General features: G+C 42.2%; 1 pseudogene across 1 annotated transcript in view; it reads left to right on the forward strand.

The window, feature by feature from the left end:
* Positions 1–809: 809 nt before the first annotated feature.
* The window catches only part of LOC5580268, a 37,510-nt pseudogene continuing 11,033 nt past the window's right edge, over positions 810–27,286 (forward strand). The window contains exon 1 of the transcript XR_002501546.1: positions 810–1,878. The product of XR_002501546.1 is annotated as a sphingolipid delta(4)-desaturase DES1 (transcript). The remainder of the gene's footprint in view (positions 1,879–27,286) is intronic.

A 27,286-nucleotide genomic window follows, 5' to 3' on the forward strand; every position in this document is an offset into this window, starting at 1 on the left:
GTCAAATTCTCTAGATCTGAGAACTTAAACTTTAAAATTCGAAGTTAAGCTTCGTTTTATAATCACTTGAAGGGGCATAGCATTCAAATTAAACCCCCTGTAGTGCCCTTTTCCCCCGGGGCTCCTGGAACCTACTATAGAGTTGTCAGTGCGTCTAATGGTTATGAATATGCTGCCGGAAGAATTACTTAGATATAGCTCCGGATAATATTTACATGATTGGAAATACAAACATGACGAACGAATCGTAATGCGTCCGCCGGAATTCAAATTCCTATTACTTCTGGTTTTCTAGGAAAATTGTTACAGCAGGGATCGCAGTAGGCAGCACGCGATCGGATGTGTTGAAAATTGATCTGTCACGTATGTACCGTCTCCGCAAATTATTAGATTCGGCTGATGAAATGGATGGTGCAGTTTTTTTTTTAAATGTGTCAATATTGGAAATAAAATGGATCATTCTGCTGAGCAGTGTTTCGTTGAAGCCCAACAAAAGTTGTTTTTTCTCGTTTTAGTTTGCTTTAGTGATCAATTTGCCTCCAGATTACTGTAACAAGATTTTATCTCTTTGGAGATTAAGTCCATTCAGTATATGCCCCCTGCTAATGTGTCCTCGTCTACGGTTTTTCAAATCTATCAGTCCCACTGGCACGTTACCCTATTATTGGCAAATGCATAAAAATCACCACTACGGTAAGTCGGCGGCGCGTAGGTCGTTATCGAACACCGAAAAAATAGATAAGCTGCCATAACCGCGTTATCAGTGCTTATGTACTGCAGCCGCACTTGAGGCTACGCAGAGGTCGTCTAATCCCTTCAGTCGTTTCCTAAAGCAAGGTGTAGAAACACCATTTTTCTTCGAACCAGTTCGCGGGGTTCAGCACGGCGCAGATCCAGTATGGGCCAACACGTTTCCAGAACGGACTTCGAGTGGGTCTACACGGATCAACCTCACACGGGTCGCCGCGATGCCATGCTACGGAAGTATCCTGAAATCAAAAAATTATTCGGACCGGACCCCAAGTTCAAGTACATCGTGTCGGCTATGGTTCTCACGCAGATCTTCATGTTGTACGTGATGCAGAATCAATCCTGGAAGATGATTGTACTGGTGGCCTATTGCTTCGGGGGTGTCATCAACCATTCGTTGATGTTGGCCAACCACGAAATATCCCATAACATGGCTTTTGGATACGGAAGACCGTTGGCCAATCGGTTATTTGGCATGTGGTGTAACCTTCCGATCGGAGTGCCGATGTCGGTTTCGTTCAAGAAGTACCATACCTTGCACCATAGGTATCTGGCCGACGAAAGACTGGATCCGGACGTGCCGAGCATTCTCGAGGCCAAGTTGTTTTGCAACACGTTCGGGAAGTTCGTGTGGATCATTCTGCAGCCGCTGTTCTACGCGATAAGGCCAATTTTCGTGAACCCACTACCAGTTGAAAAACTTGAACTCCTCAATACGGCAATTCAATTGGCTTTTGATGGCCTAGTGGTGTTGATCTTCGGTTGGAGAATGCTGGCTTACTTGCTGATCGGGTCCTTTTTAGCTATGGGCATCCATCCAGTGGCCGGTCATTTCATAGCCGAGCATTACATGTATGCAAAAGGGTTCGAGACGTATTCCTACTACGGTATGCTGAACTGGATAACCTTCAACGTGGGATATCACAATGAGCATCACGACTTTCCCGCCATTCCTGGGAGCAAGTTGCCAGAGTTGAAGAAAATTGCTCCCGAGTTCTACGATAGCATGCCGCAGCATACGTCCTGGGTGCGAGTGATGTACGATTTCGTGACGGATCCGGCCATTGGACCTTACGCCCGAATCAAGCGGAGGGCTTTGGAGCGAGCGGGATGACAAGCCGGCTTCGGGTGAGTCATTGCGATATTTTTATTTATTGTCGCCAAAACCGAATGTCTACCATGATTGGGGAAGATCTATAATTGATTAGGCAACTGATAACGCTAGGGAGATATACGGTTGGGCAAGGCGAGAACGGTAGGGTAGAAGCATTGGTTTTGGTTAGTCTAAGAGAAAACGTTTGTTCACATAAGTACTTAAAGTTTGAATTATAAAGTTAATTAAGCAACTAAAGCGCCATACTATCTGACTAATTTACATGCAAGTAAGCAGAAATTGACAAATTATGTATTTTCAACAGCTAATATTTATAAAACTTGACTATATTTTTGAAAACAACAATAGAGCCAACATCCCTTAAATGAGTAAAACGTGAAATATTTCTAAGGCTTGAATAAAGGTAACAGCTTCATTGTAGCGTAGTTCTATCATAAAATGTGATCTATTAAACAAGAATGTCAATGCGGCTTTGCTTCGTGAAATGGTGTATAATCGACTATGGCAAAAACTGGTGCTATGGTCAAAACCGGTGTGTATGCCCTAATGATTGATACGAGATAACAATTTCCTGATGGATGCACAATTTATATGTGTGGTATGTGGAAGCTATAATACACGCTCCAGGAAAAGCAGGTTTGTAAGATACAGAGCTACGTGACCATTCACATTTTATAAGGACTGTGGGAAAAGTATGCAAACGTTTCTTAAAATCATCAAGAACTGACATGCTAGACAGATTCAAACATGAGAAAATTTGCGAGTTCACAATTTCAGCCAAACATTAAAGGTGGTACCGTAATCCGGGGGCAAATTGATCACTATTTTACAACTTTTTGTTGTGTTATCCTTCGGAATTCAAATATTGTCAAATAAATTTCGACAAAACCAGTACTCCATTGATCTTTATCAGTTTATGTAATCGACTTTTCATGGAATAATATTTAACATATCATAAAAATAGATTTAATATTAAAAAAAATTATTTGACACATTGGGGCAAAATTGATCATCATATAAAAAAGCAGGTTTAAGAATAAAAAAATTTCCCTCTCTACTAAATTTGGGTCTCCTGAATCTGAAAATGATGTTGAAATTCTTCCAACTCGAGTATTTGATCATTTTATTGCAAAATTAAACTTTGAAAATCTGCCTAATACGCCTAAATGTAGGCAATTTCTCTTGAAATAAGCTCATTGTTTGAGAGTAAATGGGTATATGAGCAAAAAACAATACTCGCTATACTGTATGATATCAAAAATTAGTTCAGTAGTTCATACTCAAGCTTACATAACATTTTAAATACTCAAAGTTAACATGTTGGCATAGTACCAGTGAATTGTTTAGCACCGACATTTCCAACTGTATTGCTTACACCTTCAAAAAGTGTGAATATTGCTATGCAAAACTGACCCTAATAAAAATTAAATAGTTCAAAATCATCATTCGATATCTATAAACTAGAAAACATAAAATGTCTGTTGTGAAAACGAAACCTTCAGCATCCTTGGGAGGAAATGTTTTTTGATACCGACCGGATCAAATTCACCCCAGTGATCAATTTGTTCCCGGATTATGGTACAACTATTTCCTTTCAATGAAAGCTAAAACAATCGCTTGAAAAAATGAGGAATTGAATTTTGTGAGTTAAAATGTATTCACAGTTTCACCTAATAATCTGATCTAATAACTCCTCTATGCGACAGAATTCCATGATATTCAGATCACTATTTTGAGACCATAAACGTCCTTAACAATTTTGCTAAAACGTGATCATAAAAATGCTATATGGATATGTTTTAATATTATTTGCTCAGTATAAGGTTCAATTACACCACTGTGCGGCAAAATTCCGTATGCTTCAGACCACCATTAGTAGATCTTAAGCGCATACACACGCCGTGTATTAGACTGGCCCAGCTTACACACTTAAATTATTTCACCGACCTCAGTAAAACTTTACGCCGAGAACCCAACAGCTGAGAATTCGGTAATTTTCAACGCCGAATCTCGGTACTTATTTCACCGAGATTTCGGCAATCAGAATTTTTTGCCGAGATCTCAGCGAACGTTACCGAGATTCGGTAAACATTTACCGAGATCTCGGTAAAAGTTTTACCGAGAATCGTCAAATTATTACCGAGATATCAGCTGTTGGGTTCTCGGCGAAACCGTTTAAGTGTGTAGTATGGGAGAAAATTAAAGTTGTATAATTCCACGGGCACCCTCTAGAACTATTCCTTAGAGTTAGAAGAAGATTTCCTGAAAGTTTCAGTTCATTTGGTCGTTCCATGAGCTGGCACATTTGAATTGAAGTTAATATGGGATTTTCAGCTCAAACATATGGGATTCAGCGCATCATCTAATGTTTGGTCCAGGAAAATCGTTGTTCGCGTTCAATTGCATCCAGAATTTCAAAAACCCTAATTGATACCAAAGCAAACAATATTGTAGAAGGTTGTATCATGATTAAAATTGATAAAGTTGGTGTTTTAACTATTTGAAGTAGATTTGCTAAGCTCATGCTGTACTGCTTTGTAGTTTCCTCAACATAGCCACTAAGCGCTGGGCGAGCTGCTGCACATGTACGGGAGGCTGATCTAAGCCTAATTAACAATAGCTGAAGTGTTAATGAAAACGAGCTTAAATCTAGATACAACCTTCAGCAGTTATGTTCATTAGGGTATTAACTAGTGTATTTGTCGTTCTGGGCTCAATTGAACGCGATCAACTTGTATACGGAACGAAACAGTGACATTGGGTCAGTTCTCAATATATTTGGAACGAATATTCCATACAAACTTCAAATTGAATGCGCCAGCTGGTGGAGCAACCAATCGAGTTGAAATTTTGTTAGCGCTTTTTTCTTACCCTAAGGCACATATCTAGGGGGTGCCTCGTTGAGTTTTACAACATTTTTGTTTTAGGGCCAGTCTACTGTGTATGAACCATCAGATTACAAAAACCGGATTTTTTTTTTGCCGAAGATCAGTATTCGATCCATATTTTTATAATCGGAAGTTTTTAAAATAGTTCATGGTTGAAATTTTGTCCATACAGTTTATATGCGCAAATTTGGGTCACAAAACGGAATATAGATTTTAGCATGAAAAAATAGCTTGAAAGTGGAAAAAAATCAAAGTTTCACCGATAGAATATTTAAACATATTCTGATTATGAAAACGTGGACCAAATACTAATCTCTAGCGAAAAAAAACCCGAAGTACATTCAATTTTTAAAATCTCCTGGTTCAGAAATAGACCCCAAAATGTCATCTATAACGTAGTCGGAAACATCATCTTCAAAAAAGATCAAAGGGTCGGTTAAATATTTAACCCAAATAAAAAGTGCAATTACCCCTGCAATTAGCAGCTCTACAGATTGTTTAGCCCATCATTAGGAAGCTATTAAGGTTTTCCACAAATTTCTGAAACTATATTCTTAAAATTAAATAAATCTGTTTAGGAAATTTTACCAATTTATCAAATCCATTATCTCCACTGTGTTATTGAGTTTTGGGTAGTTCCGACAACCATAAACGTTTACTGGTCAACTTTGCCGAAAGGATACTTTTCAAAGTACATCATTGAAAGGTTTACATAATTTTATTTTACAGTCAAATTCCATCACTCTACCATGGGTCAAAATTCAAGATTATTCGCTCCGCAATCCAAAGGCACTGTACTGGGAACATTCTTAAAAAACACAGAAACATCTAAATACTATTGCAAAGAATTTAGGCAAATCATACGGTGACTCCAAGCGCCATCTACGCTTTTACTAAGCATGACATCCTCAAAAGGTTTCACAGAAACATTAAATTAATTTTAACCAGTGTCGGATCAAATTACTCCACTGTGAGGCAGAATGTCGAATGTACTAATCAAATAACAATACTAGGTACACATTTTTCACAAACCTGGAAACATCACTACCGATTTAGTCAATAAAAATAAAAAATGGTTTTTGCGTAACGCGACACCATTTGCAGAACCCTGTTGGAAGATAAACGTAACGCGACGCTCATAAAATGAAACCACTGAAATACTACAATTATTCAATATTTCCTTCCAGTTTGAAGTCACACTCTTGTTCTTATCGATACATAGAAGGATTTCCTAGAACAAACCCGGATTGTAAAAATTATAACAGAGCTGATATAGAGTGATAGAGTGATTTTTGAAAAAGTGCATTTCAGCGATGGTGTCGCGTTACGAAATGCAACTGCTTCTAGCTACCATAAATACAGTGTGTTACGTTTAGATATGATTTGCCGCAAAAGCCGTCGTTTGTATGCATCTAGTCAATAAGTTATCATGTTAGCAACATATAAGTTCCAACAAATATGATGCACAACGCAAAAGTAGTTGAGCACCCCTGTCAGAAATCTCTACACATTCCATCCATCGACCACATCTCTGCTACTACCGTTGCACGAGCAAAGAGCGTCCATCCTAATCGAGCAAGCAAACTCACACCGAAGCACAAATCCAATACCATACGGCGAGGGAGAGTGAGATTACGCTCGCAGTCGGCAAATGACCCCTCTCAGCATACCGGCGCAATACTCACACAAGCGAAAGCTGTGTGTTGACGATTGGTGAGAGAACAGAACAGTGGTAGTTCGAGTCAGTCCGGCTTGATGTGCGGATCAGTTTCCGAAAAGTGAAAGTTGTTTTCGTGAATTGCGGTGGCGGATTTCAAGTGCACATCTCGGTGCAGGTGCAGAAAATAGTTGGAAGTGGCAGATATCACGCCGATCAGGATCCACATCCCACGCAGGCCAAAAGATCATTGGCGATAAAGTGCGATCAGTGCAGGTAAATTTAACAAAGTAAGTTTGCCAAACACGTGCTAAAACAATGGCGTTCCACTAGGGTGTTGACGGACAATCCGCTAGAACCGAGCGCGGCATAATCCCGTTCCGCTCCATTGGCATACGGTGGACACGAAACGCCACGAGGAAAGTGAATCACAGCGGCCGACAGGAAGCTCAAAACGGATCTCCCAGGCAGTTGACGTTGATTAGCGAGGAAGCTTTAGGTGAGTCAAAAACAAAATGGTGGTCGATCAGCTTGAGCTTGAATGTGGGATAATTGCAGCGAACCGGCCTGTGGAAGACCGACGCCGAGAGAGACCGACCAACAGCTCGAAGGAGAAGAGACATCGGAAGGCCCCTTTAAGGGTGAGTGAACGAAAATGAAGCCGAATAAAGCACATCCGACTGAAAGCGTAATTACATCATTACAGGGCTTTTGTGTTCCATTTCTGGAACCACTTTTGCCATTGTTGGGCAGTCGCTCAGGCCGTCCGAGTACTGGGTCATCTTTCTTCGGATCCGAGGTGAGGAGAACTCCATCAAGGCAAGACCGTGGGATATTGTGCGCTCAGTTAACGACGGTGGTTGGATACGGCCCGAAACGCTTCAAGACGAACTCGGCCAGCGGCCGAAGGCAGCGCAGTCCCAAGAGACGGTCACCGTGAATCCCATTCATGCTGGGCCGCCCCCCGCCGGTTGAGGGCAAGTTCTTCAGCATCCATCAGTCAAGGAAGGATGAGCTGGCAGGATGGTGCATCAGTCGGGAGCGCGCGGTCGGTGTTAGTGCAGAGAAGCGGTGCCGTGAGTACCAGCGCCTAGATTAAGCCAAGTTACGATGATTGGGACGGAGGTATTATGTTAATCTAGATATAAGACAAGCGAAGCTAGAAGTAGGGATCAGGTGTGATGCAATCATAATGGCAATCAATACAAGCAATTAAAATTATCACTGCGTGTTTGAGATTATGTTGGTGTCTTAGCCTTTCAGTGTCTGCTCTGTGGTTCGCTCCGGTAGTTCTGCTCTACCCATACCGGGAACTTTGCAACACTGGCGCCCAACTGAAAATCCACAAATTTTGTACTGCCGTTAGCGAATTTTTGGTTTGTGATTTAGCAAATTTGGTTTTGTGCTTTTGATTATCCGGCCTTGATAATCAACAAAATTTTTAGCCCTTACGCATAAGTTAAGATATGGATTATACACATTTGACGGACGAAGAGGTGACGTATGAGTTGGCCCTGCGTCATGTAGTTAATTTAGGACCTACCACCCATAGAGGCAAGGTCTTACGTCTCAAGGCACTCATGCAGGAGGAGTCCTTGCGAGATAACCAGCCCACAAGCTCATGCCATGTTATGAGTTCACAGTCAAACATTGAGCACTGTGAAACTCAAATACAACAGTTGCACATCAGCACGGAAGCGGCTATTCGCACTAACGATAGTGCATCCTTGAATAAAATCCGGACACGTCTTAATCACTATCGCGACCGTTTGCAATTGATCCGCCCTCCGGTCGAACTGCAGGAAACACACGCTATGTTGTCCATGCATGTGAACGCGCTGTTAAGCAAAGTGAATGGTACTAGTGTAGTGAATGGTGTACAAATGGGTGAAAGTGCGATGAGAAACACAACATCAACTGGAGCTGTGAGGAGGAACAACAACGACTCTGAAGGAGCTGTTGGAGGAACAGCGGAAGCCACAATCCCAGTTGGAAGCACCTCCATCCAAGACAATTCACCACCCCCAGCACCGCAACCACCTCTGATGTCATCGTTTTCGTGTGGACAAGGAAGAGGACTACTGTTTTCCAGTTCTTTCCAAGCAGACCACGAAGACAGACGACTAGCGGATTCAAGACGGCAAAGCAGTTCACCACCCCCTCCCTACCTGGCCAGGGAGTATGCAGGATGGAATCAACAGGCAAGAGAAACACCATCACAAGAAGCGCTGGAAGTGAGAATCAGGCAGATGCAGGAGAGAGAAGAGCGGATGCGAGAAGAATGCTACAGGATGCGAGAAGAACTGGAGCGGCTGATCCGGCGAGAACGACCAGCACCGGAGCGAGCAGACGAGAGAAGGATGCAGAAAGCAGTGCATAACTGGCCATTCAAGTTCCGAGGCGAGAAGGACACAACCTCACTCAACGTTTTCCTGGATCGAGTGGAGACGTTTGCAAGGTCGGAAGGCATGAATGATGCCACACTTCTGAGCTCCATCAAGCACCTGCTGCAAGAGGATGCCATTGATTGGTACGCACGAGCAACTTCTCAGCAACTACTGCCTACCTGGGACGATTTCAAGAAAGAGATTCGAAGAGAGTTCTTGCCTAGTGGCTACTCGCAAATTCTGCGATTGGAGGCCAGCTTCAGATTTCAAGGAAGAGAAGAATCGTTTGCGAAATACTATCGCGACATTTCTGCGCTCTTTCGCTTTGTGGATCCACCGATTCCAGCCGATGAGAAGTTCTTCCTGGTGAAGAAGAACATGAACGAAAACTATGCGGCCATCGTAACAGCAGCCAGACCCCGCTCATTGGAAGAAATGGTTGAAGTGTGTACCGGATACGACGAGACGAGGATGCTTCTGAACAGACAGCGTAGGATCCCGATTCCACACAGTGCGTTGCTGGAACCGAACTTCGCTACGCCTGTGGCGACCAACAGACCGGCTCCAATACAGCAACAACAACACCATCAACGCTTCAGCAGAGTCCATGCGGTGGAAATTCAAGATAGCGCTCCTAGTTTAGAGACACCAGAAGATCAGGACGAAGACCATTGGCAGCACACCATCGATGAGTTGGCAGAGCAAGTCAACGCGTTGAAGATGAACTTTGAGCGGAGAACTACGCGACAAAATTTCATGCCAGGAAACGGAAGGCAGCATCGGTTTCCGGATAGGTTCAATCGAACTGAAGGGGACAGCCCGTCTGGAATGCGAAAGCAGTTGAGAGACACGCAAATACCCGTACAACAGCAACGGTCGCAAGCCACTCCGTACCAGCCACGGCAACCAGAGCAGCAGCAAGAGCAGCCACAAAGGATGCAGAACTGGCAGACGCGACAATGGAGACCAAGCTCGCTGGAAGAGTCGCAAAACTACAACCAGCGAAACAACTCGTTTCAGCAAGAGCCACTAAGACTGGTAGAAAGCCAATCGGAAGAACAGCAAGAGGCAGAAAACCAGCAACGACTGGTACTGGTTTGCTGGAACTGCGACGAGGAAGGCCATAGGTTTATGGATTGTCCAAAGCCGCAAGCGATCCTTTTCTGCTATCGGTGTGGACGAAAAGGCTACTCGTTACGCAGCTGTTTTACGTGCCGTTCAGGTGCGGTAAACTACCCAGCGGAGAACCAGCAATAGAGGGGAGCAGCTCTCCGCACAGTATCGGAAACCCCTCCGATGTTCCAGAATTTCGAAACCTGAACTCGTTAATCATCAATCCCGGAAGCGACAATCGACCGCACGCCGTCATATCTGTGTTGGGGAAGGAGTTAACCGCCTTGCTAGACAGTGGAGCGAACTGTTCTCTGTTAGGAGGAAATAAGGTCAATCTGGCAGAGGAGTGCGGACTACAGAGAGGAACCGTCTCTGGCGGAATAAAGACGGCGGACGGCACGAAACACAAAATCAACAATTTCGTGTACCTTCCCATAGTCTACAATAATCGTAACGAAGTCCTTCCAGTACTGCTAGTACCTTCGATTCCAGACTGCATCATCCTAGGAATGAACTTCTGGGACAAGTTTGGAGTGAAGGCTGTGTGTTGCACTATGGAAGCAAAGCAGGACGGAGAAGTCGTCGAGGATCATGCGATGAAGCAACTGACGTCCGAACAGCAGAAGCAACTAGAACAAGCGATCCGGAAATTCCCAAAAGCGGTAGAGGGCAAGCTAGGCCGTACAAAGCTGTATGAGCATCGCATCGATGTGGGTAACGCCCCACCTCGCAAGCAACGGCATTACCCAATGTCACCGTATGTTCTGCAGGAGGTGAACAAGGAGATCGACCGGATGATCACCCTCGACGTCATCGAGGAGGCACAGTTCTCTCCATGGAACAACCCATTGGTTGCTGTCAAGAAGAAAACCGGTCAGTATCGCGTCTGCTTGGATGCTCGTCACCTCAACTCCATCATGGTGAACGAGGGATATCCTATCCCGCAGATAGCAGCGATCACAAACAATCTTCGAAGCAGCAAATACATCTCGTCGATCGATCTCAAGGACGCTTTCTGGCAGTTGCCACTTCATCAGACCTCAAGACCATTGACAGCGTTCACAGTTCCATCCAGAGGCCACTTCCAGTTCAAAGTTGTGCCTTTTGGACTGTGTACAGCGAGCCAAGCCCTAGCGAGACTCATGACTCATTTGTTCGCCGATTTGGAGCCGTTGGTATTCCATTACTTGGATGACATCATCATCTGCTCGGAAACCTTCGAGGAGCATATCGCTCTGCTGGAAGAAGTGGCCCGCCGACTGCGACAGGCGAATCTCACGATATCGTCGGAGAAATCCAAGTTCTGCCGAAAGAGCATGAAGTATCTCGGCTACGTGATCGACGAACAAGGCTGGCGAGTGGATGAAGAGAAAATCCAAGCAATAGTACAGTTTCCGACTCCAACAACACGAAAAGAAGTGCAGCGATTCCTGGGCGTTTGCAACTGGTACCGCCGATTCATCGCCGGATTTTCACAACTAGCGGCACCGTTGACAAACCTGACGTCTGGTAAGATCAAGTTCCGTTGGAATCCCATTGCTGAAGAAGCTTTCCTCAAGCTAAAAGCCGCTCTGGTCTCGGCACCGGTGCTAGCGATGCCGGACTACAGCAGACCGTTCGCAATAGCGTGCGACGCCAGCGACACAGCGATTGGAGCAGTACTAACGCAGGACAATGAAGGCGATGAACATCCGATCAGCTACTTTTCGCAAAAGCTGTCAGCGTCCGAGAGGAAGTATTCGGTCACGGAGCGAGAGTGTCTCGCGGTGATCCGAGCGATCGAGAAGTTCAGAGGGTATGTAGAAGGAATAAGGTTCATCGTCTATTGCGACCATGCGGCGCTCAGCTATCTAAAATCTATGAAGAATCCGACAGCGTTGATGAGCCGATGGCTGTTGCGGCTGAACGCGTTCGACTTCGAGATCCGGTACAGGAAAGGATCGATCAACGTCGTACCGGACGCACTCTCACGAACGGTAGCCGAAGCAGTGTTCGTGGTAGACCAGGTACAGGATCCGTGGTACAGAAAGCTGGTTGAGAAAGTGAAGAGCGACGGCGACCAGTTTCCGGACTTCCGCATGGCGAACGACACCCTATACAAAAACTGTCGCTGCAAGGACGAAGTCGGAGCAGTATACCACAAGTGGAAGCAAGTCGTTCCGAGAGCAGAGAGGTTGCAGCTGATCCGTCGATACCACGATGAACCTGCAGCAGCTCACCTTGGCTTCTACAAGACGTGGCACAAAATTCAAGCCCACTACTACTGGCCACAAATGCAGCAGGAGATTGGCGATTACGTGAGGAGCTGTGTGACCTGCAAGGCATGTAAAGCGCCAGGAAGGAAGATGATGCCGCAGATGGGAAACCCCAAGCCAGCGAAGACTCCGTGGGAAATGATATCGGTGGACTTTGTCGGTCCGCTCACACGTTCCAAGCGAGGAAACACAGTGCTGTTGGTGATAGTAGACTGGGTCAGCAAGTATGTGATCGTCAAGCCCATGCGCACAGCGGATTCCCAGAAGATGGTGGAGTTTCTGGAAGAAGAAGTTTGTCTGAAGTTCTCTCGTCCAAGGCTGATATTGTCCGATAACGGGAAGCAGTTCGATTCGATGGTGTTCAAATCATGGCTAGCAAAGCACAGGATTGGCCACATGAAAACAGCGTTCTACTGTCCGCAGGTCAACAACGCCGAGCGCGTAAACCGCGTCGTAGTAACTTGTATCCGAGCATTACTAGATGGCGACCATCGTGAGTGGGACGAAAAGTTGCCGGCAATCACAGCAGCGATAAACGGAGCGAAGCACGAAGCAACGGGAGTAAGTCCTCACGAAGCAAACTTCGGACGAAACCTGCTGTTGCACACGGACCTCTATACGCAACAAGAACTCAACACACCAGACGATCCGAAGGTAGCACAAGATCTCAGGCTGTCGGCAATTCGCCGAATCCAGAAGCTCATAATCGAGCGAATCAAGAACAGCCACCAGCGGGCGAAGCAGCGGTACAATCTTCGTACAAGATCGATAGCGTTCAAGGTTGGAGATCTGGTGTGGCGCCGTACATTCGTTCTCTCCTCAAAAGTGGATCAGATTACTAGTAAGCTAGAGCCGAAATTTGTTCCGGCCATCGTGAAGGACATCCTCGGGACGAACCTGTATCTGTTGGAAGATGTTCTGAGTGGTAAGAAAGGAAGATTCCACGCGAAGGACATCAAAGCAGACTAAGCGTAATTGTGTAAAGCTATGTACGCAGGCAGTGCCTGTCAACCAAGAAGCGAAAGCTGACAAAAACACCAAATGGGAGCAGTGACAACGAGCAGAGGCGAGCACAGTATCCACAATTCCGCTTCGCCTCAGCTATACCGATTAGGAGATGTAAGGATTTCCGTTCAACCGAACGAGGTTCCGAAACGTTCAAGCTATGTACACAGGCGGTGCCTGTTAACCAGAATCAGTAGCTGTCGAAAACACCAATCACCGGGAGATTTGACCACGAATGCTGAGAGTGAGAAACAGCTACAACACGCTCCAGTTCAGCAACCCTAATCAAGACTGGCAAGGATTTCCGTTCATCCGAGCGAGGTTCCTCAACGATAAAGCTATGTCCACAGGCAAAGCCTGTCAACCATTAGTACCATACTCCAAAAACACGTATCAAGCGGGAAAATGGCAAAAGTCAGGTGTGATGAGCAACAACTTCTTAATGACTACCTCTCCACCTCGACGATTCATCAGGTTCATTAGAGACCACGATCCACGCCAAAAAACCTTGAACACGATTTGCGACCACATCTAGCAGGGAGGAGATCCAACATGCGGTACCCAAACACTTCCATCGCGCCAGGAGGTGTACCGTGCGCCGTTCGCGAAGCGGGAGAAATCGCACCCTACGTCACTGGAAACGGGGAGTAGGGATCTCGGCAATGCACCAGTTGTATTCTCTGATAGGAGGAGTGGAGACCCGGAGATCGACGACCAAAAATCGGTTCGACGCGGAGTTGAAGCTTACGGCCACTATCGGGCGCAGTGAGACAGCAGCTGGAGGGCATTGCGAGGAGGAGGACGCAAATAGAGCCTACGGAAGGCACGGGAGATTGGAACCCTGAAAACCATAGTGAGTAGGGAGACTCCAAATACCATCATCAAGAAGCGGACAAGCAAGCAGCCTACGGAAGGCACGGGAGGTTGGAACCCTGAAAACCGCCGTGAGTAAGGAGGCTCCAAATACCACTTCGAAGAAGCGCAAACGCAAGTAGCCTACGGAAGGCATGGGAGATTGGAACCCTGAAAACCATAGTGAGTAGGGAAGCTCCAAATGCCATCATCAGGGAGCGGACAAGCAAGTAGCCTACGGAAGGCACGGGAGATTGGAACCCTGAAAACAGCCGTGAGTAGGGATGCTCCAAATACCACTTCGAAGAAACGCATACGCAAACAGCCTACGGAAGGCACGGGAAATTGGAACCCCGAAAACAGCCGTGAGTAGGGAGGCTCCAAACACCATCATGATGAAGCGGACAAGCAAGCAGCCTACGGAAGGCACGGGAGATTGGGACCTGAAAACCATTGTGAGTAAGGAGGCTCCAAATACCTTCAGATAGAGCGGAAGAAGCACGTAGCCTACGTCAGGCATGGGAGACTGTGACCCCGAAGTCCACAATAGGGAGACTCCAGACACCAGAAATAGCCAACGAGTGAAGCGCACCGTAGACCGCGATCAAAGGCAAGCAACATCATTAAGCTATGTCCGCAGCGAGCTGCCAACCAAGTAGAGGAAGCCCCACATCACCGCACCACCACCACACACCAAGTGGTCATGCCGTTCGTCGAACGAGATAAATCGAGCCCACCAACAAGATTCGACCACCCACTACACTACAAGACTGGATGAGTGCACACAAACCCTCAAGTGTTTCCAGTCGATTCAAACGCGTGGCCAAGGGTTAAAAATCTGGGGGTCGTCATGAAATCTTCATCCCAAGGTAACGCGACCAGGGGCGCGGTAAAACTCCATTCTCGGGCTCATGACGATTTAGTCGCGGAAATGCTTCTTTTCTCAGTTTTTATGCACAAACCAATACAAACCAACTTAGTCCTTGTAAAAAGTCTGTAAATATAGCTTCTATGTTTAGTGTGCGATTAAGCCTATTTTAGTCAATATAATAGGCTAGAATCCAATTTGAATGTTTTGCCGTAGTTTGCTCGGATTTGTGGAAGCTGGACAAGGACTTTGGTCAGAGACGATTTGAGAGGTCGAAGATTATGCCAGGCGCAGCTGGCGTGAGATTGAGTCTAGGATTAAGATTATGCAGTTCAGGCGATAGTGAAGATTTGATTTGGCAAGCAACCAAGGCTTGCGTATTTTGGTTATGATGTATAAGATTGAGGAACCAGAAGTAACTTGAGGTCTGCTCAAGAGTTTAGTTGACCGACTTGTCTCTGACCATCATCCTAGGAGGATGATTGAAGATTTTGTGAATTTTTCATAAATCGCTTTATCATCGATTTATGAAAAATTCTTCCGCTACGGTAAAGTTGTGTTACGTTTAGATATGATTTGCCGCAAAAGCCGTCGTTTGTATGCATCTAGTCAATAAGTTATCATGTTAGCAACATATAAGTTCCAACAAATATGATGCACAACGCAAAAGTAGTTGAGCACCCCTGTCAGAAATCTCTACACATTCCATCCATCGACCACATCTCTGCTACTACCGTTGCACGAGCAAAGAGCGTCCATCCTAATCGAGCAAGCAAACTCACACCGAAGCACAAATCCAATACCATACGGCGAGGGAGAGTGAGATTACGCTCGCAGTCGGCAAATGACCCCTCTCAGCATACCGGCGCAATACTCACACAAGCGAAAGCTGTGTGTTGACGATTGGTGAGAGAACAGAACAGTGGTAGTTCGAGTCAGTCCGGCTTGATGTGCGGATCAGTTTCCGAAAAGTGAAAGTTGTTTTCGTGAATTGCGGTGGCGGATTTCAAGTGCACATCTCGGTGCAGGTGCAGAAAATAGTTGGAAGTGGCAGATATCACGCCGATCAGGATCCACATCCCACGCAGGCCAAAAGATCATTGGCGATAAAGTGCGATCAGTGCAGGTAAATTTAACAAAGTAAGTTTGCCAAACACGTGCTAAAACAATGGCGTTCCACTAGGGTGTTGACGGACAATCCGCTAGAACCGAGCGCGGCATAATCCCGTTCCGCTCCATTGGCATACGGTGGACACGAAACGCCACGAGGAAAGTGAATCACAGCGGCCGACAGGAAGCTCAAAACGGATCTCCCAGGCAGTTGACGTTGATTAGCGAGGAAGCTTTAGGTGAGTCAAAAACAAAATGGTGGTCGATCAGCTTGAGCTTGAATGTGGGATAATTGCAGCGAACCGGCCTGTGGAAGACCGACGCCGAGAGAGACCGACCAACAGCTCGAAGGAGAAGAGACATCGGAAGGCCCCTTTAAGGGTGAGTGAACGAAAATGAAGCCGAATAAAGCACATCCGACTGAAAGCGTAATTACATCATTACAGGGCTTTTGTGTTCCATTTCTGGAACCACTTTTGCCATTGTTGGGCAGTCGCTCAGGCCGTCCGAGTACTGGGTCATCTTTCTTCGGATCCGAGGTGAGGAGAACTCCATCAAGGCAAGACCGTGGGATATTGTGCGCTCAGTTAACGACGGTGGTTGGATACGGCCCGAAACGCTTCAAGACGAACTCGGCCAGCGGCCGAAGGCAGCGCAGTCCCAAGAGACGGTCACCGTGAATCCCATTCATGCTGGGCCGCCCCCCGCCGGTTGAGGGCAAGTTCTTCAGCATCCATCAGTCAAGGAAGGATGAGCTGGCAGGATGGTGCATCAGTCGGGAGCGCGCGGTCGGTGTTAGTGCAGAGAAGCGGTGCCGTGAGTACCAGCGCCTAGATTAAGCCAAGTTACGATGATTGGGACGGAGGTATTATGTTAATCTAGATATAAGACAAGCGAAGCTAGAAGTAGGGATCAGGTGTGATGCAATCATAATGGCAATCAATACAAGCAATTAAAATTATCACTGCGTGTTTGAGATTATGTTGGTGTCTTAGCCTTTCAGTGTCTGCTCTGTGGTTCGCTCCGGTAGTTCTGCTCTACCCATACCGGGAACTTTGCAACAAGTGTTAAGTTTCAAAATGAATGTCACAACATCAAGTACATTTAATAAGCAAAATATAAAAGCTATTTAATCACATGGTCACATGGCATATTTCCGAGAACAGGCCTCATTTGATAAGGAAAGTCGGTTCCTCGTGGTGTCGCGTTACGCTGGAATGTGTCAAATGCTCATAAGAACACTAAGCTGAGAAGCAGGCTCTGTCGCAGTTGGGAAGTAACGCCAGAAAGAAGAAGACCGATTTTCACTCAGTTTTCGTTATTTGTAAATAAGAGAAAGTATACAAATCTTTTGTTTGAAAGACATAAGATGTTAATAATGTATGTAATGTAATAATGATATATGTTAATAGTATTACAAATGTTTCTGATACACTATAGAGTGATGCAAATTTTGAAATTTTAGCTCCCCTATGCTTAAACGATTTTTATTACATAATGGTAAATAGCATCCTCCCAAAGTTTGAAATGATTCGTAAGAAATTTGACTGTGCAAACGCCATTTGAAGATTATATGGAGATTACTATGGAAAACGCCAACCTTTTGTGTTCAGACCTCTACCGCGTCGTCATAATATTTATTTTATGGAGAAGTGAACAAACTTTTCACATTTGAGCTCATTTTAGCTATTGTCGCACTGCCACCAAACCGGATCAACTCGCCACATTTTGAAATCAGTTTTGAGTGTGGCGCTGCATTCTTACGATTTTTGTGAACACAGCGCACTATTCACATATTAGCTGCGACGCTCGGGGCCCGAGAAAACAATGATTTTAAATGAGTGTTGGTCTTTATTTCTACCGGATGCATAATACAACTTTGCCGAGGACCACATTTCGGTTGGACGTCAGGATAAATTTCTATCCATAATCATAAAGTGGGCTTGCATTTTGCATGCTTAACCAACTACTCGGCAGGCAACTATGGTGTTCCTGGCGGGTAGAATAGATCAAAGTAATCCAGGCTACAGCAAAAAGCAGTGTTGCTCTGGAAGTAACTGAATGATCATCTCAGCATGATTTAGACTTTGTTATCAATTACATATAATAAATTATCATTACGTCCAAGCAAAAGGTGGTCTTCGACAAAGTTTTAGCTGAGAAGATTTCACATGAGAAGGGTATGTTCACTTTTCCATAGATTATTATAACTAGCAGTTAGAGGACTGAACACAAAAGGTTTGCCTTTTCCATAGTAATTCCCATATAATCTTCAAATGGCGTGTGCACAACCAAATTTCTTCCAAATCACTTCAAATTTTGGGAGAATGATTTTTATCATGATTGATATCTTTCAGGCATAGGGGAGCGAAAACTTCAAAATTTGCATCAGTCTAGTGATACACAGTTACTTCAACGTGACGGGGTCAAAATTAGTTCGATATCTACTTTTGATAACCGTGTTCGTTTTAGTTAGATTTTTTTTTTCAGCCAGCGAACACCCAACCATCAAGTCATTCCATGTAGCGGAATTCTAACCAGCAAATCCCTACTGTATTCTGACCGGTTTTGGAAACTAGGGCTATATGGCTCTGCACTGTTTTGACTTTGCACGGGATTTTGACTTTTACGTGCTTTTACTGGCCTTGTTGTTTACTAATTTTACAGAGGATTGAAAGAGACTGAATAATTTTTGTGCTGATCCCCATACCGGGTATACTCGTTGGTGTGACCACGTTAATCTGAACACTTTTTAATCTATACCCCGCTAATTTGCACATCGTTCAGATTAAAAATGGTTCAAACGTCATTTAGCTCATGGAAAGGAGTTAAGTTAAATAAGCCTTTTCATGTGACAGGTCCGTCTATGCTTTTGTTTACATCTGTGCAGGACCGCTGCTAACACGAACCTGTCATTTTTATAGAAGAATCTGCGGAAGAACTGTCAAAGAGCTTCCGGATCAGCTGATTTGAAACGTCTTGTGAAAAGGCCTATGGAACGCTGTGGACCGGAACGCAGAATCAAAACAAAACAGTGAAAGAGGTTACCATAAACACAGTTTCTAGGGTGACTAGATGTTCAAATTAAAAATGAACCCCGATAGTTTGCATGAGGTACCATTCAAATTAGCGGGGGTGCACGATAATGTGATGTTTTTTGAGTTGCTTATTCATTGCCCAACGATGTGAATATTTATCGTAATTTTGGCCTCTATTTGAACAACTTTGCATATACCGTTAATGGGCCTTCTTTAGCCAAATGGTTAGAGCCCGCGGCTACAAAGCAAAGTCATGCTGAAGGTGTCTGGGTTCGACTCCCGGTCGGTTCAGGATCTTTTCGTAATTGAAATTTCCTTGACTTCCCTGGGCATAGAGTATCCTCGTACCTGCCACACGATGCAGTGGGGATTCGCTCGTTGGGGGTCCGCTACATGGAATGACTCGATGGTTAGATGTGCACTGGTTGGAAAATATTTCAACTAACAAAATTCAGATTCTCGCTTCGGTCTACTTTTTGGATTGCATTTGGGTCTCATAAGCGAAGGCGATGGCTACGTCAGCACAGCGGACAGCGGAAATCAACCAGCTCCCACGATGGGGAAGTTAAGGATGCCATTCAACAGCTCAAGAACAACAAAGCCGCTGGCAAGGATGGTATCGGAGCCGAACTCATCAAGATGGGCCCGGACAGGTTGGCCGCTTGTCTACATCGGCTGATAGTCAGAATCTGGGAAACGGAACAGCTACCGGAGGAGTGGAAGCAAGGCGTTATATGCCCTATCTACAAAAAGGGCAACAAACTGGAGTGTGAAAATTATCGTGCAATCACCATCCTAAACGCCGCCTATAAAGTGCTATCCCAGATTCTCTTCCGTCGTCTATCACCTATAGCAAACAAGTTCGTGGGAAGTTATCAAGCAGGTTTCATCGACGGCCGCTCGACAACGGACCAGATCTTTTCCGTGCGGCAAATCCTCCAGAAATGCCGTGAGTACCAGGTCCCTACGCACCATTTGTTCATCGATTTCAAGGCGGCATACGATAGTATCGACCGCATAGAGCTATGGAAAATCATGGACGAGAACAGCTTTCCCGGGAAGCTCACAAGATTGATCAGAGCAACGATGGACGGTGTGCAAAACTGCGTGAAGATCTCGGGCGAACACTCCAGTTCGTTCGAGTCTCGGCGGGGACTACGACAGGGCGACGGACTTTCGTGCCTGTTGTTCAATATTGCGCTTGAAGGTGTCATGCGGAGAGCCGGACTTAACAGTCCACTATGGTCCAGGAATCAGTTTTACGCGGAAAGATGCATTTTGAGCTTTAGGATGAAACATTAGACAAAAATGGTCTTCTACAAAGTTGTTTGTATTAGTTGAGCCCTTTGTTTGGTTTTATTGAAAATTAGGGTGGACCACATTTTCATAGAAATTGTGTAACTAACTTTCTTATTTGTAGAGATTATATTATACATGCTTCAGCAAAGTTGCAGACCATTCAATTTAAAGCAACTTTGCCAAAAAAAGTTTTTTTGTATCTCTTAAATTGACCGATTTAGAGCTTTTTCCCTACGGTGACATAGGGTGGTCCGAACAAAACTGGTTTTCTGGCTCTAGAGTTTTCAATTCAAATTTCTCATCAAAGTAGTCTATGAAACACTTTTAGAGCTTTAAAAAATGCGTAATTTGGTGAGTGAAGAAACTCGCTATCTCCTTCCGTTTAGGAGTTATTGTTGTTTTTCTCTCAAAAACATGCCTACTTTGATTGTGAATATCTCTGATTGGGGCAAACATAAAAAATATCTTTTGACGGCGTTCAAAAGACAAAATAAAATTGTATATCATGTCAAAAAATTACAGATGTGTTATTTTTGTAACTTTAATAAAACGTCTTGAAAGTCAAATATTTTTTATCACAAAAACTTTAATAACTTTTGAACTAAAATAGATATCAACAATCTTCTTGCATGAAAATTTGCGTGTTGTTAAGTTCTAAATGTCGTTCATAGACGACTTTGACGAGAAAATAATATTAAAAAAACTAGAGTTGAAAAACTTATTTTTGTTAAACCACCCTGCGATGATTAGGAAAAAATGTCCTAGATTGGTTAAATTTTGAGCTACAGAAAAACTTTTTTTGGCAAAGTTGATCAAAATTTCAAGTTCTACCGCTTTGCCTAAGAGCATATACCATTATTTTTGCAAATAAAAAAGTTTATTATATTATTTATGTGATATTGTGGACCACCCTAGTTTCAAATGACACAGTATGTAAGCTTACATTTTTAGAAACAATTTTGTAGAAGATCATTTTTGTCTAAAATTTCATTTTCATGCTCAAAATGCAAAATAATAAATAATTACATACTATGAAAATCTTCAAAATAGTTTTAGAGCCCTATCTTTCTTATTTCAGCTTTCTCGTCAAAACGGTCTATGAACGACTTTAAGAACTTAACAAAACGCAAATTTTCATGCAAAAATATTGATGATATCTATTTTAGTTCAAAAGTTATTGAAGTTTTTCTGCTTAAAATCCTTTGTTTTTCAAGGAATTTTATTAGAGTTACAAAAATAACACATCTGTAATTTTTTGATATGATATACAATTTTATTTTGTCTTTTCAATGCCGTTAAAAGATATTTTTTATGTTTGCCCCAATCAAAGATATTCACAATCAAAGTAGGCATGTTTTTGGGAGAAAAACAACAATAACTCCTAAACGGAAGGAGATAGCGAGTTTCTTCACTCACCAAATTACGCATTTTTTAAAGCTCTAAAAGTGTTTCATAGACTACTTTGATGAGAAATTTGAATTGAAAACTCTAGAGCCAGAAAACCAGTTTTGTTCGGACCACCCTATATCACCGTAGGAAAAAAGCTCTAAATCGGTCAATTTAAGAGATACAAAAAAACTTTTTTTGGCAAACTTGCTTGAAATTGAATGGTCTACAACATTGCTGAAGCATGTATAATACAATTTCTACAAATAAGAAAGTTAGTTACACAATTTCTATGAAAATGTGGTCCACCCTAATTTTCAATAAAACCAAACAAAGGGCTGAACTAATACAAACAACTTTGTAGAAGACCGTTTTTGTCTAATGTTTCATTCTAAAGCTCAAAATGCATCTTTCCGCGTAAAACTGATTCCTGGACCACTGTGCAGTCGAGGCACGATTTTCACGAGATCCGGACAATTTGTTTGCTTCGCGGACGACATGGATATTATTGGGAGAAAATTTGAAACGGTGGCAGATTTGTTCACCCGCCTGAAACGCGAAGCAACAAGAGTCGGGCTAATGGTGAATGCGTCGAAAACAAAGTACAGTGGCTCAATTTCATTTTCGTACGGGGCACTGTTTTCATATCAAGTTGGTATAAATCTATTAAATGGTGCATGGACTTCGATATACTTTATCAATAATGAAGGTTATAGGTGTCATCTATTGTTTGGCAATGACAAACTGTATTCATTTGCTTAAATTTTTGGAATAATGGAAAAGTATTGAGATTGTGTCTATAATTGACCCAATTCCATATTCGTACACCTAACAAAAAAGAAATATACAGCATTCAAAACTAATTTTTAATGGACTAGATGATTACTTAAGCTCTTCGTTGTGTTGTTCAGATGCAGTAGAATACATTTGGAAAATTTATAAGCGGACATATTTGAAACTTAAGTAAATTTAAGTAAAATACCAATTTTCCCATGTTTTTTGCTTAATTATTCGGTAAGTCGAACAATAAATTGCATTTTTTTCAACATCACTTCCTTAAGAATGATAACTGCGAATATTGCACAAGTTTCACAAAATTATAATCAGTTTTAGAGTAGCTAGGAGTGGATATCGACAACTTATAATTTTGAATCTTAGGTAATATAACATTTATAACAAATCCAAAACCAAAAATTTTAGTCAATTTCTTTATGTTTGGCTCCTAAATGTATATACATAATCCATAGTTAATGTTGCTATCGAAACATTGCGTAATTATCATTTTTAATTTACATTTTACTACCAAACATGATTATAGAGATTTATAGAATAAATATTATTGTCATAACCGCAACACAAACGTTTTTTCAAAAGATGAAAACAACAGGATATATTCAATTAAATAGTTTATCAATGCTCTCTGCTCATTCAAGTTATTTTGTATTTTTCTTATAAAATCAATAAATTGCAAAATAGGGTGCTATTTTGAATATAATTTGAATATTATTTCAAAGATAATTGAATATTATGATGACATCAATTATGTGGAGGTATGTACAGCGTAGTTTAGGGTACTTTATTGTAAAACGAAGTTCGTAGTTCAAATTATTTTTACAGGCAAATTCAAAATTAACATTTACCTGTTGTTTAGAATGAAAATTTGGTTTACTTGATTAAAAATATCATTTTAGAAGAGTTTTGAACTTATGGCACAACAATTTTCTGAACTCAAAAGGAATAAAAACTGTTTATGATTTCTGTAAACTATATATATTTCAACTAAATTTCTATCAGAGCTTACGAGTATAATCTATAGATTGGATCCAATGACAAAAATAAACGTTATTGTTCGAATTGTAGGATTTAATAGCAAAAATCATTAGAAAACTGGCATTTTTCATAACTTTACCTAAATTTCATATATGTCCACTAATGAATTGTCCAAATGTATTTCACTACATCTGAACATCATAATAAAGCATTTCAGTAATCAAATAGAGCTTCTAAATTTAGTTTTGAACGTTGTGCGTATGAATTTTGGTAGGTGTACGAATATGGAATTGGGTGAATTTTAGACATCAATTCAATACTTTTCTATTAATCCAAAGATGAATGTAAATGGAAACATTTTGTGATTGGCAAACAATAGATAACACCTGTTACCTTCAATGTGGATAAAGTATTTGTAGCTCAATACTTCATTTAATAGTTTTTTACAAACTTGATGTGGAAACAGTATCCTGTACGAATATGAAATTGGACCACTGTATAATGTTCTACAAAAGTGAGTTTAGAGTCTAGGATTACGCCCAAATCCCTTACAATTTTACACTTCTGCACTACTTGATTTCCTAAAAATACTTCAATTGGTGGTGTTACATATTTTCGACTAAATGCTATTGAATTACATTTTTTGATATTCAGCTGAAGTAAACTTTTTTGGCACCAAGTGAAGAATAAGTTAATGTCATTCTGGAATTCTTCTGCTTCGCTAGAATTACTTACTTCCATGAAGAGCTTCATGTCGTCTGCATATATAAGAAATTTTATTTTTCTAAGTAAAAAGGAAATGTCGTTTACATACAAAATAAAAAGAAGTGGGCCTAAATGAGAACCTTGAGGTACTCCAGAGGTTACAGATATGGGTGCTGATAATTTATTTTGAAAGCGCACAATTTGTTTCCTATGCGATAGATATGACTGGATCCAACTCAAGAGTCCTGGCTCCATTCCTATTTTCTGCAATTTAAAGATTAATAATGGTATGTCGATTCGGTCAAATGCCTTACTGATGTCAGTGTAGAGGGCTTCTACGTGCTTGCCATTGTCCATTGCGTTGAGAATCAAAGATACAAATTCTAGCAGATTGGAAGATGTTGAGCGGCCTTTAAAAAAGCCATGCTGCCTACAAGTAATTTGGTTTTTTACTTGCTGGAAAATTTTGTCGTTTACGAGAGATTCGAAGAGTTTGGGAATACATGAGATAGTTGATAGTGATAGTTTTTCAATAGATATACTATTAGAAATTTCTGGGAGAAAAGAAAAGAATTTGCGGTCGCGGTCTTCTTCAGAGTAGGTGGTATACACTTCTTGGAAGAAATCTGCAAAGAGGTTGCAGATATCGGAAGAGTTTTCACCTACGTTTCCGTCAAAATGCATTCGCGAAGGGAAATTGCTACTTTTTAATTGTGTGTTTACATAATTAAAAAAGTTTTTAGGACATGATTTGACTTCGGATTCGACCTTACGATTATATTCTTCATGTGCGGAGTTAATGGCTGAGTTGAGTTGGTTACATATGTCATGATAATTTTGTAAGTTGGTGGCAGTATTTTCTTTTTTGTATAATTTATGCGCTTTCTGTTTCTTGTTCTTTAGGTTTTTCAGATGTGGGCTAAACCACACCGGTAATTTGTTATTTTGTATACGTCTTTTTCTTCTTGTTGGCACAGTTTCATTAATTATTTGTTGAATAATTGAATGGAACTTGTCTACTTCGGTGTCGACATTTCCATCAATACTTATGATATGTTGCCAATTAATTGTACATAGTCTACGTTTGGCTTCTTTGTAATTTGCTTTATTGTATTCCGGCACTTCCTCGTACTCACAGTCGCTGGGGAGAGAAGTTTTATGTATGAAGATTGAATATTCAATTGCTGTGTGAAATACTTCATTTTTCCATAGAGGTGATAATGATGTATACACACAGAAATCTTCAGTGCAATTTGTAAATAAGAGGTCCGAATAAGAATTTTGCTGGTTTTTTACGTGATTAATTTGATTTAGGCCAAAATATGATCTTTTGTCGAATAAAAATTGTAAAGTACTGTCTTCGCCTACGACTGGGAGTAAAAAAGATTCATTTTCATTGTCTGTAATGAAGTCGGCATTGTGTTGGTTGAAGTCGCCATAAATATGCAGTTTTACTTCAGGTTCCATATTTGAAATAATAGTTTCGACAATTTTGAAAAATAATTCAAAAGAATGTTTGTTAGCGTGTTCAGGTGGAAAATACACGGATGAAAAAATATGCGTTTCTCCATTAATTAGAGCTTTAGCCCAAACATTTTCGAATTCTTTGTGTTTGAAAGTTTCAATTTCTTCAGAAGTAAAGTCTGCATTGATGGCTATGAGAACTCCACCACCGGACTTCTTATTACAGTGTTGCAAATTTCGGTCGTGCCGAAATACATTAAAATTGTTTCCAAAAATTTCTTCACTTCTTACGCTTTCGTCCCAGCTAGTTTCGGTTCCAAGAATTATATTGAAAGAAGAAGATAAAATTTTTTGATGAATTTCCTTCATTTTGGCTGAGCTTTTCATGCGATTGAAATTTTGGCAATATACCAGAATTTCAGTCGCATTCTGATGAGAAGACAAAGAAATTTTTGGATTATTTGTAATACTTACATTACTATGTGCGTCAGGTAGCGTGTGTAGGGTGGATGTTGTGGAGACGTCAGTGATGTCTGCTTCCAAGGAATGCGTCTTTATTTTCGAAAATTTTGTAAGCCGGCTGAGTAAAATTTATTAGCACTCTCCCTGGTAAGCTGCAGTCGCTGTATGCGCTCGCTGGATAAGAATGCCCGGTACGACTTCAAGTCTTCTAAGGCGTCGCTTCGCGAAATTCCGAGTTCTTCGTGGACGTCCAAGAAAATTTCGCGCAAGAGATTAGTGTCCGCTGGTAGTCCTTCTGCTGCTAATGTCAAAGATGCGCTAGTTTTGGTAAGTCCACGAATACATGTTGAAGGGGTCTGGTCATGCAAGAATGAAAGATAGGTCCGCACTATGTCCATGATTTTCGGGTCCCGTAGACGTGCTTTCAGGAAGCGTTGGTCACCGGCTGCAGATTCTTCCGTGAGTCTGACTATAGGAGTTCTATAGGACTATAGGAGTCTGACTAAAGTACATCATTGAAAGGTTTACATAATTTTATTTTACAGTCAAATTCCATCACTCTACCATGTGTCAAAATTCAAGATTATTCGCTCCGCAATCCAAAGGCACTGTACTGGGAACATTCTTAAAAAACACAGAAACATCTAAATACTATTGCAAACAATTTAGGCAAATTATACGGTGACCCCAAGCGCCATCTACGCTTTTACTAAGCATGACATCCTCAAAAGGTTTCACAGAAACATTAAATTAATTCTAACCAGTGTCGGATCAAATTACTCCACTGTGAGGCAGAATGTCGAATGTACTAATCAAATAACAATACTAGGTACACATTTTTCCCAAACCTAAAAACATCACTACCGATTTTGTCAATAAAAATAAAAAATGGTTTTTGCGTAACGCGACACCATTTGCAGAACCCTGTTGGAAGATAAACGTAACGCGACGCTCATAAAATGAAACCACTGAAATACTACAATTATTCAATGTTTCCTTCCAGTTTGAAGTCACACTCTTGTTCTTATCAATACATAGAAGGATTGCCTGGAACAAACCCGGATTGTAAAAATTATAACAGAGCTGATATAGGCAACTATAGAGTGATTTTTGAAAAAGTGCATTTCAGCGATGGTGTCGCGTTACGAAATGCAACTGCTTCT

This window comes from Aedes aegypti, chromosome 3, assembly GCF_002204515.2.
Source record: "Aedes aegypti strain LVP_AGWG chromosome 3, AaegL5.0 Primary Assembly, whole genome shotgun sequence".
NCBI lineage: Eukaryota > Metazoa > Arthropoda > Insecta > Diptera > Culicidae > Aedes > Aedes aegypti.